General features: G+C 34.0%; 1 protein-coding gene and 1 long non-coding RNA gene across 2 annotated transcripts in view; one reads left to right on the top strand and one right to left on the bottom strand.

Moving 5' to 3' along the window:
• Positions 1–16,287, top strand: part of LOC140433174 (uncharacterized) — a 458,258-nt gene that overhangs the window by 109,226 nt on the left and 332,745 nt on the right. The window lies entirely within an intron of this gene.
• Positions 9,487–16,142, bottom strand: LOC140433170 (uncharacterized). The gene is made up of 2 exons (XR_011949881.1): positions 15,816–16,142; positions 9,487–10,174 (listed from the first exon to the last, which is right to left on the bottom strand). It is a non-coding gene; the product is annotated as an uncharacterized lncRNA (long non-coding RNA).

Here is a 16,287-nt window from a genome sequence, read left to right as displayed (position 1 = left end):
TTGAACTCCAACTGAAATAGAAATATTTCAAAGTCCTAATATATCCATAATTCTTCTAAGTTCCACAACACCACTTCAAAGTATCTTCTTTTAAGTTCCATTTTTGGCTTCTTCCAACTTCACGTCACACAAAAAAAAACTAGTAAGCACTTCTTGGCATACACTTCCACTAAACACGAAGTTCTAAGACTACTACTAAGTGCAAAACCAGTGGTAAAGTAAATAAATCAAAGTTAGTCAATTAAAGCCCAAACACGTTAGGTTAACTAATTAAAAGGAATCTACACAAGGGGTTGACAAAAAAACGGTTAATTAATTAAGGGCCCCACGTTGGGCGCCAAAATATGTGGCGTACAAAACCGAATCTATATAAAAAAATTACAAATTGTACCAAATATAAATCAGACGTACACCCGGAAAGAAAAGTACTATACGGTGACAGTCTGGGAATGGCTCGCGGCTAGACAAAACAGTGGAGATGGTCGTGCGGTCCACAAAACAAAAAAATCCGAAGTTATATCAGGGGCGCCAGGTAAATTGGCCCACAGCCTTCCCTACGTTGCTATTCAATAAACCACCAACTTACCAATAGGTTTACTACTAAAATACTAAGTAACAGTATACAACCTGAATAAATAAAAAATAAATGAAATTGTCAGATTAGAATTTAGTCAATTTTAATAAATAGATTCCCAAGATAGTTGAAAATAAATACATACATATTACATATTACAATATTATTTAACTTTACCATAGGCTTAATAAAAAAATAATATAAAAATGCGGCTTCTGCTTGCCTAACAAAAATTCATAAGTTATTTCTACTTAACAGAACAAAATGAAAGGTAAGACGTGTCAAAAGTACCGGACGCTAAGGGGTGTGCGGTTCAATACCAACCAAAAAAAAATAATTAACGCAAATAGGACACCACGTGAGCTCAAGTGCGTGCGCAGAAAATAATATAAAAAAAATAAATCTCAAATATATAACCCCCCCTTAGACGCAGTTTACAAAATTAAAATAGGTATGTGTAAATATTGAATTAATAAAATAAACCGCAAATTATCTTTAAAAAAAAATCTGTAAAGTATTTGTAAATATGAAAATAAAAACTAACAGCAAATAATCTTTAAAAAAAAACTATTGTATTCCGCAAACCAAATTAGACGGTGCTTAAATCTTCCGTTGAAAATTAATTATCGATCCATACCTCGAATATTCATATACTTCACCGCGTGGAATTCCAGTTATAGTTCAGCGTGTCTTCAATCCAAAATCCCATACGATTGCCGATGTACATAGACTTGTGTGACAATGTTGAAAAGTTGAAAATTACAGCCAGATGGAAAAATACGAAGAAGAAGAAGCAGAAAAAAACAAACAAACCAACCAACCAACCCTGAAGCAAGAAAACATTAATTACCATCTGTGTCTAAAATAATTATTTGGAAATAAATATATTGATTTTAACACTTTGTTTATCTGCCTTTTGGCGATAATGGAGCAATACAAAAAAAAACTTGTCTCCGAACTTGAATGTATGAAAACTGATAAAAATGTGAATAGCTTTTTAGAGATGGGATAAAAAAATAACTACAACTTTTTAATTAATTAAAAACGAAATGTTCTAACACTCACCCTTCTTAGCCAGATTAGGGGTTTGAAATATCCCAAATTGGACCGAAGCGTAGCCGGCTATTTGGACTCGTGATTAAGGCTAATTTCTTGATCTAAATACGACTCCCGGTATTCACGTGTACTGTAGATCCGCTTTTTTTAGCGAAATTGTGGATATTCCAAAAAAAACCCTTCCACGAAGGCAGCAAATCCCCTTGAATATCCACACGGTTCGGACTAGTCCAGATCCCACATGGAACAGCAGCAAAAGCAAAAAAACAAAAATGCCGTTTTTAATCTAGCCCAACCTTTCAGTAACACTCTCAAACCTGGAATCACTTTCTTTCCGTCGTCTTTCCGAACACTTGACAACTTGACACACGGAGGTCACCGAATAGTACCGAGATTCAAAAATTTCAATTTTATGATCCCAATTCTTCCAAGATAACTCTAGAAAGAACGATCTAAATTAGTTTCTTCACAAAAAAGAGGACGTGTTCCCTTAACTTCAGCACAATTTGCCAGACATTACCCCTATTTGAAAATTACTAATTTTATTTTCGCCACCTTGCTTATAATATATTATAGGCAACCGCTCTTACACGTCCTGAATTATTTAAATTTTGATAAAATAGAGGTGGGACTTTCTACTTTAAATTTGGAACGTAACACAACGGTACATACAAGGACCTCTTTCAATCTACTTGCTATCTCCTTCTGCAAAAACTATTCAATTCTTTTCTCAATGCCGGTATCCAACTCAGGAACCACACCCTATCTTGAGATAAACGACTATTTCCTTCGATGACCAAATTATAACTGACTTCTCCGGTTCTCATGATCGGCTCACAAATTCCCATTTAAAAACGACCGTCCAATCAAAAGCTCAAATTGTGTTTACCATGATTTTGGAAAAGCCTAATTTCGGTTTCAGAGAAAAACTAAATAGCTTAGTTTAAAATTGGTTTTGTCAATACACAATTTATAAATATTTCAAAAGATTAGAATATGTTCATTTAATACTCGATTATACAAACAATGAAAAGGTTAACTTACAGGTAAAATGTCTTCTAATTCTAAACAAATTTCTATTCTTATCTACACTAAATCTTATCTTAAATTACTATATACTATTTGTTTATATTGATGTCTTAAAATTTTATTTCGATGGATTTTTTTATTTATTTTTCTTTGGTTGGGAAAGAAGAAACACATATATATATATATATATATATATATATATATATATATCAGTTTAAGTGATGGGCTTAAAAATAGGGGAACTGAATACTTTTACTTTCGAACTGTGGAATTATTTAACGAAAAGTACGCATTCCTACTTACCTGATGTGACTATCAACATCAAATATAAAACTATAAACTGGTACATCTGTAGAAACTGCATCACTGTTATCTTTACGTTTGTAAATGTGTGTATGTAAAGATGTATGTAATCCTAATATATAAATAATCTTACTCTAGGTCAAAGGGTGTAAACGAAGTCAGTAATCATCAGTAAATGAAATTTTTGCTATTTGTACTGATTTTTACAAAAACTCGGTTTTAATAAACAAATAGTGATAATTGAAGTCTAAAGAATTAAAAAATAATTACGTAACAATAAGTTATGTTATAATAAGATTTTACGATCTTTTAAAGGTTAAAATGGATAAAATCAGAAGATAACTGAAAAATATAAAATAAAACTAGCTGCAGCCCAGGAAACGAACTAGCTAGAGAACAAATGAAAAGATAATGTTAAAAAGAAAGAAATTATTATCTTGGAGTGGCTTTTGTAGTTAATAACAACAACTTACAGAAGATTACTGCTTATGGAGACGATGCCCTGCATTCTAAAAGTAAATAAAAAATATTTGTAACTCTGTCGATACAGGCGCTGATTTCCAAATTGAAGGGGTCAATGCAAAATGTGCCTAAGTTACTTTTTTTTACGGAATTTGGTTAGTACCACTATCTAGGGGCATTTTTTATAAGCTTTCAATTGGAAGTTTCAAAGTTGCAGAAATCTGTACTTAAGTCCCTTATTTTACATTTCCTCTGATAGGAGTCTCTCTTGTTTTCAATGCAAAATGTACCTACCAAATTGACAAATATGCAGTGCAAATTGGGCCGTAGTGTTTGTGCAACCACAAACACTACGGCCACTTGTTATAGAAAATGACGTCATCGAAGCAGTTAACGAATTTGTATACCTGGGAACGCTCGTCAATACTGAGAATGACACTACCGCAGAGATAAACCGCAGAATTTGCACGGCTAATAGATGCTATTTTGGGCTTAATCTCCTTTTTAAATCTACAGTTATATCAAGAAATACAAAAGTAAAACTCTATTAAACAATAATACGCCCAGTCCTAACATATGGTTCAGAAACCTGGACTTTAACAAAAAGCAATGAAAACATGTTAGGATGTTTCGAAAGAAAAATACTAAGGCGCATCTATGGAGCGGTAAATGAAAATGGTGTCTGGAGAAGACGATACAACTTCGAACTCTATAGGATATACCAGGAACCAGATATCGTAAAACACATAAAGATAGGACGTCTGAGGTGGGTAGGCCATGTAATGCGGATGGAGCAAACCGACCCAGCTAGAAAAACGCTCCTTGATAGACCTATTGGTCAAAGAAGAAGAGGAAGACCCAGAACAAGATTCCTAGATAATATCGATGAAGACATCAGAAATATGGAAATACGTGCTTGGCGGAGGAAGGCGATGGATAGGGACGACTGGAGAAAAATTCTTGGGGAGGCTAGGACCCACACAGGGTTGTAAAGCCAAAATGATGATGATGACTTCATCAGATGCAAGAGGCTGTCGAAGTTTATGAATAGCTTTCTTGCCTATAATGTTCTAATCTTTGCTGCAAGCATCCTTTGTAATTCATACAATGTTTAGACTCTTACATTACTTACTTACATTTTGTATATTCTTACGGTGTTACATAATAAATATTATTTCAGTATAAACTCTAATTTTTTCTATGATATATCTTTAATATTCGACGAAATAACAACTTCCAACACAAAACGTACCTAAGTCACAAAATATTTATTTTTTTTTTAGGAAATAGAAAAGTTTTAGTTTTATATTTTGTTTATTCATGAAAATCGAAGAACCTTTACAAAAATAATAAATCTCTACACACATTTTGATCATAACATTTTCAGTAATATTTCAAAAATCAAAAATAAACTTTCAAACCTTAATACAATCTTACAATTAGGTACCTATATGTGACTAAGGCACTTTTTGAATTGACCCCTTCAATTGTTTGCGCTCTGCAAACAAACTTCTGACACTCGCTGTAAAAACAAAGTTTAGTCTGACGATTCTGACGAAGTAAATCTGACATATAATGTTCTTAAAGTATTAAATAATGTAGCCTAAGAAAAAAGAAATAATTCAGAATGAATCGATTTTTAATTTATTAACACACAGAATAAGGTCCGTCATATCTCATTTAGGGAGGTACTTACAAATTCATTAACAAGTATAAAATGGGTGGTATTATATTATATGCTATTCACTACAGCTTACAATTCTACTGATTGGTCACAATTATTTACTATATAAACGATTACCGTGTCACGAATCACCTCAATATCGAGCAATGAATGATAAAAAGGTTGGTCACCTTAATTGTTTCTACTTTTTATAGTAGTTTGGGAATCCTGACTTATACGTGGGCGTCAGCTGATAGATTTGATGAATAAATCGATGTTTCTTTTATTGACATACATATAAGGTTCGTCATATCTCATTTAGGGAGATCCTTATAAACTCATTAGCAAGTATAAAATGGGTGGTATTTTATGCTATTCACTACAGCTTACAATTCTACTGATTGGTCACAATTATTTACTAAACGATTACCGTGTCACGAATCACCTCAATATCGAGCAATGAATGATAAAAAGGTTGGTCAGTCACTTTAATTGTTTCTCCTTTTTATAGTAGTTTGGATAACCTGACTTACAGGTGGGCGTTACAGCTGATAGATTTTATTTACGCTCTAAAACTAGTCTTAGAAAAATAAGAGTATTTGTTATATTTGGAGAATATGGCTATAAGATAGGTATATATTATATTTTTTTTTGTGTGACTACAATTATAATTCATAATCATTGTTGAGCTTTTTGGTAATATCGATAGACTCGATAGACTGCTATCTGCTGTTTAAAAATTAAATATTTAATTTTTAAAAAAATTTCATTTTTGAGGGACTGAAAAGAAAGTTTTTGTTAAAGTAGAAGGTTTTGTTAAATATTGCTTATTAAATTAATTGTATTTCTTTTTTCGTGTATTGTTGGCGAATTTTTCGGGAAAGAAAAGTGTTTTTAATAACAAAGAATAATTTACAAATGGGAGAGATACAGTAAAGCAATCCGTTGCTCTGTATTTCGCGAAGTAAAATATCTGATGCTTTACAAAACATTCGGGAAACTGGTTTTTACTTAAGAAGATGTAGATAAGAAAGACCAAAGGCAACAAATGCTACGAAAGATCAGTTTCTTGGACTTCAAGCGCTTCGAGAGCAGACAGTTACTGCTACAGCTTTGACTAGATACTGGTAGATGTTCACGGTACCATAGTTTCATCTAATGCCGTACTCAGAAGATTAAGCAATCAAAATTTATCATCCTATGTACCTGCTACAGGTCCAGTATTGAACATAGCTTATCGAAGACAACGCTTGAGACAAATCTTCTGACAATATTGCTACAAAATGGTTGCATTGCTCTTATAGTGATTTGTTTTGAAGTTAATTTTTTCCTATTATTACCTGGCTCCATCGTACTGATAACGACCAAATATTCAGATAAACATATTTACAGTTGCCTTTTACCTTTTATGTCGTTTTTCCATTCTCTTCCTCTCTTTCTTTTTCTAAGGTTAATGCGAGTGAATAATAACAGTAAAATGTAATGGTATGTCTTTCAAAAGACAAAAATAAAAAATAGAACAGGTACATCGTTGGAAGACAACCGTAAATAAGTATTTCTGAGTATTAGGTAGTCATCAGTACGTTGCAGTCAAAACAGAAAAGGAGCGTGTTCTAACTTGCGAAGGGATCACTACAGGAACAATGTGAACAATTTGTGGCATTAGGGGACCGTGAAGGTTTTCTGGGCAATAACTAACAAATACCACGGACGAATCTACAGATACCTGAAGAAAGGAATGCCAAAAGTTAAAACGTTTAAAATAAATCTTCTTCTTCTTTACGTGACATTCCCGCGACGAAGGTTGGCATTCATCATTGCTATTCTGATCTTAGATGTACGATTCCCTCAAGTTACGCAACCATGATATTTTTCTCCTTCCTACACTTCTCTTGCCCTGAATTTTCCCTTGTAGAATTAATTGAAGTATATTGTATTTTTCATTACAGATAACATGCCCCAGGTATTGCAGCTTTCGTGTCTTGATAGTTTCCGATATTTCCATTCTTTTATTGACTTTTCTCATAACTTCGTTGTTTGTTACATGTTCGGTCCATGATATCTTCAGGATTCTTCTATACAAACATAATTCAAATGCTTCCAACTTTTTAGATGTCGACACATTAAGTGTCCATGCTTCTATCCCGTAAAGCAGAGTCGAGAAAATATAACACCTTGCCAGTCTAACTCTCAAGTCTAATTTCAGTTCTCTTGCACAAAAAGTACCTTTCTCATTTTATTGAAGTCTGTTCGTGCTTTCTCTATTCTAACTTTAATTTCTTTGGAGTAATCGTTTGTGTGATTAATTATTGTGCCAAGAGAATTGTAGTTTTCAACTTGTTCTAAAGTTTTACCGTTAATTGTCAGACTTTTATCATTATTTTGGGTTTTAGATATTCTCATAAATTTAGTTTTCTTGATGTTTATTGGTAATCCATATTCTTCTCCATACTTAACTATCTTGTTCATTAGCTTTTGGAGGTCTTGAAGGTTATCTGCTATTATGATAATATCGTCCGCATATCTAATATTGTTAATTGGTGTTCCATTGACATTTATTTCTGCTGTTTCTCCATCAAAAGCTCTTTTAATAATTTCTTTAGAGTATGCATTGAATAGTAGTGATGGCAATACCTACACACCCCTGTCGCACTCCTCTCTTAATTTCGAACTCTTCTGATGTATGTTCATAAAGGCGTATGTGTGCCTGCTGTTTTGCGCTTTGAGGACATCCATTAGCTCTTTGTTGCGGACTTTATCGAAAGCCTTGTTGTAATCTATAAAACAGTCGTACATATCTTGGTTCACACCCAAGCATCTCTACATTAGTACATTGAATGTAAAGAGGGCTTCACGGGCACCTACGCGTTTAAGGAATCAAAATTGGGTTTCTTCAATATCCATAATATTAAGTATTTGGTAAATGCGTTTATGGATGATAACTTTAAAAACATTTTAAAAGTGTATAAGACGTCAGGCTTATGGTGCGGTGGTCTGTGCAGACTGATAAATTTTATTAAAGAGGTTTAAGAGGACATCCATGTACTCATTTTCTATTACTTTAAGGATCTCACTAGGCAGTTAATCTGGTCCCGGGCTTTTTCCGTTTCTGGTGTTCTTTAGTGCATACAATATTTGTTCCTTTGTAATTTCTATATTAGTTTCTCTGTTTTTAAAAGATATGTCTTGTAGATTTTCTCTTTCGTCGTCGAAGAGCTCTTTCATATATTCTTTCTATTGTTTTAGATTTTCGTCAGTCGTTATCATAGCATTTTCATTTTTATCTAAAAGAGTTGTGTTCAATTTTTTCACATGCGAAAAATAATGTCATTTTTTCGCTGTATTATTAACTATCCTTTTACCACAATTTTACAATCATTACCTTAGTCCAACATTATTCCTATTCCAGTTCAACCTGCCCTCCTCTAGAAATACAGACAGTTTTAAAATAGCAAGAAGAAAGACTCTCTCTTGATTGTTGACTGTTGCTAGGGACAGTCGTTCGCTCTTTCGTCTGCTGAGTCTCGCTAGGCAGACGTATACCCTCTCTAGCCTGTTACCTATCGCTTAGTACAGACGTACCGCTCTTTTTCTCCACTCTAACTCTCTTGCTTATAGTTACGAGAAAAACACCGCAAATACTATTTTAAATCGTGTACAGACGCAAAATGTGCTCTATCTCGTGCTCTCAGTGTTAGTACCGCGAAACACGTGTTCAGAAATCCGTACCCGGACAGATTCCGCATATGAAAAACAACCGCGAGTGTAGCCTGTCAATACCGCGAGTGTGTGGAGCAAAAATATTGGTAAGACTTTGTATAAACTTAATTCGCTATAATCTGTATAACCTTTTACCACATATCCTAATTTATTTGAACCAGCCCTATGTAATACAGTCCTCATTAACTGAAATTATATTCATAATTTCACATATGTACACCCTTTTTGTACAAGTTGTGTTGTGGTTTCTTTTTTGCAGCCCTGCCATTTCTTTAATCTTTTTATGTAGGTTAAATAGGTCGTATTTGTTCTGAAGATCTTTTATCTCTTTACATTTTTTCTCATATTAAATTTGTTTTGTCTCTATCTTGTTAATGATTTTGGAATTGTGATTGTCGTTGTTCTTGGCTTGTCTTCTTTGGTCTATCCTGCCAAGTATTTCGTCGGTCATCCAGTTGTCTTTCTTTCTCAATTTAATCTTCTTAATTTAAAATAAATAAAAAAGGTTATTGCGAGTGAATTATAAAAGTAAAATAGTTGTTGCACTGGAAACCATCGGGGTCCCTTAACTCTATTGCCACGAATTGGTCACATTACTCCTGTAGTGATTCTTTCCCAAGTCCTGCTCTTTTTCTAATTTGGCTGCACCTTACTGTTGACGACCAAAAAAAGAAATACATTTATGATAAAGTTTTTACTTAAATTAGATAATTACATAATAGAACAATAATATAAACATTACAATTAATATATTTTCATAAAATAAAAACTAAGAGAAACATATCCAGAGTTTTTCAATGTTTTATTTTTAATAAAATTTTAGGATTGTACCAAATAAATTTTTTTTATATTCTATTCCTCATTCTTTTGAAATATTTTCATTAGATTTCCCAAAGAAAATCGCATCTTTATTTTCGGATCAGTAATAGCTCTGTTAAAACAATATCTTCCAACATCATTTTGCTCTCCAGGCGGTATCCTTACCGAAAATATCACACACCTAAAAATCAAATTTAAATTATCGAAACGTAATCCCAAGTAATTAAAGCTAGTGTCTTTTTTGCAAGGAATTTTTAGTATATCTTCAGCTATTCTTCTCTTTTCGTCACCTTTCTCGTGATTGCAGTTTTCGGGAAATGAACTAAGGCATATGGATGTTTTATTAGTCGAGTTTGAATGGAAAAACTCGAAACATTCAGAAACGTTTCCGTAGCCTTTATAGATGATGGTATCGTTTTTGTCGGTTACTATACCAAGTTCGTTATTTTGTTCAGCCAAATATTCGAAGCAGTATATTTTGTAGAAGTCCTCTTCGGTGTAGTATGCTTTTACGCAGGTGCCATTGCGGGTGTATGTATAGTGAAACGCTAAAAATTAAAAATAAATATAGTAACTTGATAATGAATAGGTAAAGAAAATATTGAAAAGTGAACAACAAAGCATGAGTACAGGGAAATCAGCAAAAAACGAGCCTGTTCGAAATTGTAATAAATCTAGGTATCTGAGAATTTTTGCACTTATCATAGGCCTATATATAGAAAACCTATACCTTTTCTGTCGAGACTTCGGCAATCAATTTGTAAAATTAATTTTTTGCTTCGAGAATTGTCAAAATAAAGCAAAATCGTTAAATGTTTATAACTATTTTAAACATCAACCCAGATAATTGTTATTGCGCCCAAAGTTGGATATTGTGGTTCTTAACAAACCCTCAAAATTTCAGATCGATCCATTAATAATTAGTTTAAAAGTTATGCTATTTAAATCTCAATCTCAATCAAAACAGATTAAAGCAAAAACCTGAATTATAGTTTCGTCAATAGAAATCTTTGGATTTCTACTTTCGAGATTTATTATCAGATGTTGCTATAGCGTCCAGATTAAAGCCATTTTATTGTTGCTTCTTTTGACGAAAAAGATTTGTGTTCAGGTTTAGAGCTTCTGTAACAGTCTCTCTGATGACTCCTGCTACGACGAAATGCGTATAAGCGAATATACAGAGGCGCTATACGTAGAACCAAATCTTAACTGTTCTTTCTGTTATTCTATTTGTTTATCCCATAGACTTTTTTCATGCAATAACATTAGTCAGAAAATAATGATAATAATCATAAATCTTCCAAGTCAAAAATCAAATTTATATATATTCTCCAGAAAAGGTAGATTCTAGTAGGGAAGTTATTGTGGAAGGAACATATACAGGGTGTCCCATAATTAATTGGACATTGGCTAATGGGTGATAGCTGACATTAAAATTAAGCGTTTAAACTCAAATTGCTTAGGCAAAATGCTGCTAGTATTATATCTTCTTCTTCAGTGCCTTATCCGGTCCGGATGTTGGCGATCGTCAAGGCTATCATAGTTTTGTTGGCTGCTCTGCGAAACAGCTCAGCTGAGGTCATCCCAAACTATTGTCGGAGATTTTTCAACCACGAGATACGACGGCGTCCCGGTCCTCTTCTGCCAAATACTTTACCCTGCATAACGAGTTAAAGAATTCGATATTCGATATATGAGGTACTCAAGCTTACGTTGTTTAATTAAATTAAGCACTTTTTCTTTTGTCATGCGCTGTAGGACCTCAACGTTGGTGACATGGTCCACATAAGATATAAGATATTTAGTATTATATAATAATATTATATAATATATAATATATAATATTTTTTCATATTATTTTTAGGGATATATTGAAAACTATTTAACCGATTTAAGTGAAATTTGGTATCTTGCTACTATTTAGTATGCTTAATATGAAAATGATATTAGTTTTACTATTGACACTAGGTGGGGCCACCTACTATAATATTGGTTCATTAATGTAGCCATAATTTTTTGTCCGCCCTGTATAAACATTCTAGGAAAAAAACATGAAATAACATTCAATTCTACACAAAAAAGCTATTCTTGTTTCAAATCAAAAAGTAAAATCTCTAGTAATAGTGGAAGCCTATATTAATGAACTACCATATGTAATTTCTGATGCATTTATATCAGTTTATGCGGATGACTCAGCAATGCAACATATCTCAATAAAGACATAAGTTTTTCACAAGATAAAATAAAAAATTCACTGAAGACCTTCACTGATTGGTCGAGTAATCAGTCGCTTCTGTTTATTGTTCACAAAACTAATTTTGTATCATATGCATCCCGTGCAAATTCTACTAAACTTGATTTAAGTATTGCCAGTGAAGTTTTTGGGAGTGCCTTTCGACTCTCACTTATCTTTTAAGACCCATTCATTGTTGGAATGTATATAAAAAAATTCAACTCTAAGTCTTATCAATTGAGAAATTTGGGTAGAATACGTCTTCACCATCATCGTCTTTTTTTGCTGAAGTACTGTCGACAATGAGTTATGGTAAACTGTCTGTAGTGGCTCACCTAGTAAAAAGGACGTTTTTAAGGCCCAAAAGCGGATTGTAAAATATATTGTAGGTGTTCCGTATGGTTGGCTTAGTAAAAACCTATTTAGGGATTTAAATATATACACAGTGTATGGAATTTACATTTTGCAATTATTGATACTAATTCATAAGAATTCTTGTACCCTTTGTAAGTATCTCTCATTTCTGATGCCTGTATTTTACTTTGCTGTTGTTTACTTAGTATATACCAGGACCCATACGTAGGAACTGGTCTACATATGGCCTAGATTAGATTAGATTAAGAGAGGTGGCCTTTTGGCCTATTTCACTGCGACCTTTTCAGATCTATTGTGGTCCTCTAGTCCTAGATAACATTCTCTAGCCTGACCCTTTTTATAAAGTCTAGTAGCTTCGAGACTGTACCTTCCATGTAGCTATCTGCCGGTGGATTTTCTTCTCCTAATGCAAAGAACCGCACATTTGCCAGACTGTCACACTGACATAAAATGTGCTCTGCTGTTTCTTCTTCGAGGTGACAGAATCTGCACAGGTCATCATCTGATAATCCCATCAGCTTCAAGTGCCTATTCAGCTTACAGTGCCCTATTAGAAGACCTACTATGACCTTGACTGTTTTCCTGTCTTTACTTATTAGGTCTGCCGTAAATTTTGGCGAATGTTCTGTAATGAACTGTTTCGCCTGTCTTTGTCCTGGTGAATTCCTCCACCATTCCAGCAGAGATTTGCGAGCTACCCACTTCCTTGTAGCCGTTCTTATTACTGATTTAGCAACTCCGAAGAAGAGTTCCGGTCCAATGAATGGCAATGATGAGCCTTGTTTGGCCATTTCATCTGCTTTTTCATTGCCCTTATGACCCTCGTGCCCCGGTACCCAGGCTACCGTAACCTTGCTACGGTCTCCTAGTTTATTTAGGGCACACACGCAATCCCATACTAGCTTAGAATTGACCTCTACAGAATTGAGTGCCTTAAGCGCTGCCTGACTATCTGTGAAGATGGCAACTGAACAAAACGTTCTTTCCTGCCTTTCTATTTCTTCCACGCAGTGATGGTTTGCAGTTATTTCCGCCTGGAAAACTGTCACATCCTTAGATAGACTTACCGGGAAATCTATCCCTTGATTTGTCCCTACTATGCCGGCTCCCACACCCTCCGATGTTTTTGAGCCATCCGTGTACCAGGTAGTAGCAGCTTGTATGGGTACACCTTTATTCCAGTCTTCCCTGCCTGTTATCTTAATTGTGAACTTATTGTTAAAGCTATATCTCGTAACTGTTGCATCGATAGGTTTCCCCATCACAATATCGCCTTTTAGCTCCTCGATTAGCTTTCTGTTGTCAGTACCATGCATCTGGCTTATATGTCGCTGACTATGGATTAATCTGTGCATCACGGATCTGGCTTCGCCCTGTATAAAGATATGAAGTGGTGGTAGATTCAACAGGACTTCCAGCGATGCAGTAGGAGTTGTTTTAAAGGCCTCCGTAATACACAAGCATGCTAGCCTTTGTGTATTACCTAGCAGCCTTATTGCTCCCACTTGCTGCGTCTTTGTCCACCACGTCACCGAGCCATAGGTTCATGGGTCTAATAACCCTTATATATAACCATAGAGTCATTTTGGGGTCCCCAATTCTTACCGCACATTCTTCTACATCTGCCCAAGGACATAGTAGCTTTCTGTGTGGTTTTTAGAATGTGAGTATTCCATGTAAGCCTATGATCAAAATATACCCCAAGGTATTTTGTTTCTTTGGCAAATGAAATCTCTGTTCTTCCCAGCACCGGTGGTTTTAGGCCTTGTAGTGCTGTTTTTTTGGTGAAGTTGACAATTTGTGTTTTCTGAGCATTGACTATCAGTCTCTCTTGTTTACACCAGTCGTCAACTATATTTAGGGCTGCTTGCATTCTCTCAGACAGTACCTGAGCAAACCTGCCCCTGACAACGATTGCTACATATGGCCTAAAAAACATTAGTTTTAGTTTGTTTCGGTATCTATTTTCTTCTAATGATTGTTCTTTCTACTGTTTGGTATAACTTATTTGCTTTATCTAACATTCTATTTATCTCTACTTCTTGTCTGCCAGTTTCTTCAATTGTCACTTCTAATTTAAACGTTTTCATCATTAATGGAATTAAACAGAATTTTACTGTTAAAAATAAGATTTAACAGCAAAAAACTACCAGCGTCTTTACTATTCTATGTGTTATCATTCGCCTTATATGATCGTTCCATTCTACTTTTCTATTTCCTACCCTTTCCTTGATGCATCTACGTCATATATCTGTACTGCTGGCTCTGTTCCATAGTGTTTTACCATCAATTTTTCATGTGTTTTGATCTCTGCTGTTTCTAACATTCTTTTTATCCTCTCTGTGTCAGGTCGTGTTTCTGGCGCCTATGTCATTATTGGTCTGGTGACTGTTATGTAAATTCTGCCTTTCATATCTTTCCCTATATTTTTATTTCTCCATATTGTTTCATTTAGATAACCTGTGGCTCTGTTTGTTCTATTTAATAAGGTGACGATAATAAACCACCAACACTAGGGGAACGGCAAACGAAAAAATAAATATTGAGGAGAAAGAGGTAAAGAAAGCATTAAGGTAATTAAAAAAATAGAAAATCAGCAGGAGAGGACAGAACATCGAACGAACTGCTAAAGTACGGAGGACCAGATCTGATCAAACAACTAATAAAACTAATCCAAAAAATAATAGAACAAAACAGAATTCCTCAAGAATGGAAATCAAGCATCTAAATAACTTTCTTTAAAAGGGGAGACAAATCGGACACGGAAAATTATAGAGGAGTTGCTTTATTAAACACAATACCAAAATTAACAACCAACGTGATAACAAACAAACTGAATGAAATTATAACACCCGCATTAAAGTTTTAGGTCGGGAAGATCATGCACCGAAGCTATATTTACAATGAGGAAAGTGCAAGAGAAATCATTAGAATACAACAAACTGGCATATCTGTGTTTGACCCATAGATATGCCAATTTGAAATGGCATATCTTTATCATTTGACCTGGTAAAATCAAGGAACGTTATCCACTTATTGTATGCAAGAGAGATACCTCTACGAATAATCAAAACGATCGAAAATATGTACCAAAACAACACAATAAAAGTAAAAGTAGAATAAGAACTAACTTATCCTATTGAAGCTGGTGATGGGATAAAACAGAATGATCAACATGATTATGGATGAAATAATAAAAAAAAGTAAGAACTTAAAAAGGATACCAAATGGGAGAAAAACAACTTAAAATAATCTGCTATGCAGACGACGCAATACTACTCTCTCAAAGTGAAGATGATTTACAACGTATGCTGCACCAATTTAATATAAGCTCTTGAAAATTGAACATGTTAATTTCCCCAAAAAAGACAGAATGCATGGTTACAACAGCAAATTGAAGCTGAAAAGTTTTAATTGGTGTGTTAATTTTTATCTAGCAGTTTTATTGAGGCGTCATTGAAAATTTCAAAATTGTTCAGATAAAATTTTAAGGTTACCAATAGTTAAGGGCTATTTAAATGTTCATTTAGTTAAAGCTATTTAAAAAATAGTTAAAGCTATTTATTAAGAAATATACTTACTTTTTGCGTGCTCACAAGATACTTTAAACACAATATTTAGGAACACAAAAAGGCAAAAATAATACCACTTCATCGTGATGATTATAGATTAACAATTTGTGAAGTTGTGAATGTTTGGTGAACTTGGATAAATTTAGAATGTTTGACCTACACGTTTGAAATTTGCGGTAGGCAAACTATTTTTGAATACAAACTGTGCGAGGTTTATTCTGATGTGTGAAAGAATGGCACATCTTTTTATTAATTACCAATTAAATAATTCACATTTTAAAGCAAAATACTGAATCGGTTAAAAAGCCGGACATCTTTAGACACCACGTTTCAGATAATCACGGTAAAATCCAAAGCCCTTTGTTTTTACAAAATATTTTAAAACAATTTCTTTAAACCCAGGAAAATGAGCAAAATTATAGAGTTTCTTGACAGTCAGTATAACTACTATCTATAGTACGTTCGCTCAGCTTGGGAATAT

The sequence above is a fragment of the Diabrotica undecimpunctata genome, chromosome 2 (assembly GCF_040954645.1).
Source record: "Diabrotica undecimpunctata isolate CICGRU chromosome 2, icDiaUnde3, whole genome shotgun sequence".
Classification (NCBI taxonomy): domain Eukaryota; kingdom Metazoa; phylum Arthropoda; class Insecta; order Coleoptera; family Chrysomelidae; genus Diabrotica; species Diabrotica undecimpunctata.
The sequence above is the reverse complement of the archived record's forward strand: the minus strand, read 5'-3'. Positions and strand labels throughout refer to the sequence as shown.